Source organism: Galendromus occidentalis, unplaced genomic scaffold (assembly GCF_000255335.2).
Source record: "Galendromus occidentalis unplaced genomic scaffold, Mocc_1.1 scf7180000077182, whole genome shotgun sequence".
NCBI lineage: Eukaryota > Metazoa > Arthropoda > Arachnida > Mesostigmata > Phytoseiidae > Galendromus > Galendromus occidentalis.
In genome coordinates, this window is record NW_003805170.1 from 226427 (window position 1) to 229629 (window position 3203).

Here is a 3203-nt window from a genome sequence, read left to right on the forward strand (position 1 = left end):
GAGCAAAGAAGAGGTCGTCCCAGCTGACTGGTTCCGCGCTGCGGGTCTATAAAGTTGGCCCAAGTTTTGATGATGACTCCGATGATGATACGGGAGGCAAATTGACAAAAATAGCGTCGCGAGCATTCGCGGACGGATGCTTGCTTGTATCTGCGTACGTGTGCATGTATTCTTGCGAGCGCATCCTCGCAGACCCTCGAATCGACACGGCCGCTCCGATACACGCATAGCATAAGGTTGCGTGAACGACCTGCGATTTCACATCGAGACGCGCCTCCCGAGTTCATTTTTATTATTTGTCGAGTAATCTAGATACTAGCGGGTGTGGCTTGCTGATTGAGGCCGGAGGGAAGAGGCTCCCGGGGAAATTGAGATAAAAGTTTTTGTTCCTAGTTCCTCAGAAGACCCGACTGTGGTGAAACTTTGGTTTTCCGAGGAATGGGAATCAGCTGTTCTTGTGCTCGTGTTGGAAGCAATCCTAGACGAAGGCGTGCGACATCCTACTGAATATCCGTTGCGTGTGTGGCCATACTTCCACTGACGCAGGGAGTTTCTCCTCTCCGGATCATCCGAGGAAGCGAGCGATGGTCCTGAGGTCTGCTTCCGCGTTTTTCGAAACAGTAGCTAATGATCAGCTGACTGAGGGTGGGACTCTCAATAAATGGAGACCTCTTGTTCCAGATCTGCTTCGCTTGTTATGTACTGAAAGTTCGAAAATATCTCTCCGATCCGGCTGAGCCGACGGGCGTTTGCGGCTGCAGGAGAGCCGAATCCATCTGGGGCAAGACGGTGGAATTTTTGTGAACGTCCGCTCGGATCCACCGAAAGAGAATGCAGGGAACGCCAGCGGACGAGATCAAATTTGATAAATGAATCCAGCCGTAACGCTCTCGGCATTAGTAGACACGGGAAACCGCCAACGGTCGACGAATCCATGTATGTCCAGCCAACCGGCTGCTCGGCTCCGTTCCTGGATGGTCTCGGTTTTCCTGCGAGCGGTTCCCTCCTGCTTCGGCGCATAAATTAAGCCTGTATCATGGGAAACATCGACCGGAGCTTCCAGTCACTTAGCTGACTGAATGAAGTCGAGGAGGGACCGGCCCCAGAACCTTATCGGAGAACGGAGGCCGGTCAGTCTCCTTGAAGAGCACTCGCGCAGGCGACCGCTCCGACCGGTTCTGACGGAGTCGGTCGAATTTGAGCGGAGCCGTCTAGAGACCCGTACGCAGAGAATCCACGCTACAGCGTGTTTCTCACGCCCATTCGGCAGGCCGCTGACATTTTAATGGACATATCGTAGCCGACTCTGTCAGCCGGCTGACTGACTGAGTGAAGGTGTAGGAAGAGAGATCCGGCAGTCACGGCTTCCCGATGACACCTTTGTCACTTGGCCGCGATGTCAGATGGTCTCGAGAGCGGGAAACCCGACTACAGCGTTCGTCAGCGGGGATTTCGAGCCGAGCGGATGACACATCTTTCGAATTCCTTTCTTGTTCGCGCGCAAGGCAGGCCTAATAGCCTCTTCTTCTTGTCCCCTGTCCGAATGGTTTGTGTAAATGGTTCTGGGACATTTGTGTCGGAGTTTTTTGACATTCCTCGAGGGAGCGTGAACTTCACGACGTGAAAACCGCGTCCCGAACATGCTTCACCCCGTGAAATGATACTGGTCGCGCACAGGGCTCCGCGTCGTCCTCCCAGGCCTCCGTGAATTCATTCCTCCCTGAATGAGGAATGAAGTTCCCCGCCGTTCCCGGTAGAGAAATGGCTCGGCTACATTTCTCCTCCAGATCTGTCCTCGGAGAGGATGCCGAGGATGTTCGAGGTCGGGCTCGAACGACTCGGATCAGGTCCAGCCTGAAAATATACATTCATTTTGTGCTCCGGAGTGGAAAGTGACTACCCCAACCTGCTTGAGACTCGGAAAAATGAAGTGGCGGGATAGTCTGCAGAGTTCATCGGATCTGATACGGGAGATGAAGGAAGAATCGCATGAGAGTAAGAATGTATTCAAGCTTTCCGTTTATTCACAGGCACGTCCCTTCTTCAATTTCTTGAATGAATAAATAAATCTGTTCCAGATACCTACATTCATTTTACAAAAAATACCGGGATAAATATATATTGCATTCTCTCGATTTCTATCCATTCATTCGCTGACACACATTCATTGAGGTCCTCTCGCTACCCAGACCTCATTCGGTCGCACAGATCGACGTCGGCGTCGTTCATTACCCTCGACGCCGACTTATTCACCAAGCGCTCTCGTAGCGTTCAGCTAGGAGCCGACATCTGAACTCCGTTTCGACAACATGAAAACGGAACGTTGTGGCTGAGCATGGCACTTTGAGCTCTACGCACGATTCGCTCTGTTGCCATGAGGCGGTTTACCGAAGCCCCAATCCGAATTTCCGGAGCGGAAACTTCAGAGGTAGGGAGGCTTCGAGGACATTCTCGAGCTTTGAACAAGATGAAACTGAAGTCAAAGGAAGATACGGACGATCGGTGGATCTTGAGTCGATACTAAACGAATCCGAGAATGAACCATGACACCTCTAACGAGTTCGACCTTCAAAATAGCCGATGTGAGCCGCGCTCCTGGGGAGAGGAATTTCGGAGTGCCCCCCAGGGAAATCCAAGATCGACAAACGCTAAATTTTTGTACATATATTTCGAGATCCTTCGCGTGTCGTAGGAACGGAATATTCAATCGCTCAATCGGTTTCAGCGGGAAGAACCTTAAAGTACTGACATCCCATTCTGCGAGGAGGAGATCCGCTCCGATGTCGCATCTAAAGCTAAGCTATCGGACCCCTTTCGACAAATCATCAAACATCGGAGCGGATCGCCACAGATTTCTCGAGGCTTGGGACGCCGTTCAAGCATAGATTCTGGAAGCGTGTGCGAAAAGAACATCAGGCACTGAACAAATAATCGTAGTGAGTATCCCTAGCAGTATGGCAAAGCTGTAGTTCAGATCGGCGCGTACACTGAAGAAACCCAGCTGTGGCAGCGGTGGCTTCACCCCGGGCACATCACTATTGAAGTAGAAGATTATTACATAGAACAAAGTTATCGTTGTCCCCAGCAGAGCGGGCGTGCCCCACAAGTCGAGGGCCCGAGTCTTGAGCTCGTACGAAGCGTTGTTGGCGATTGCATTCAATATTATTCTGAGATTTCGTGTATTTATGTAATATTTGAAAAGA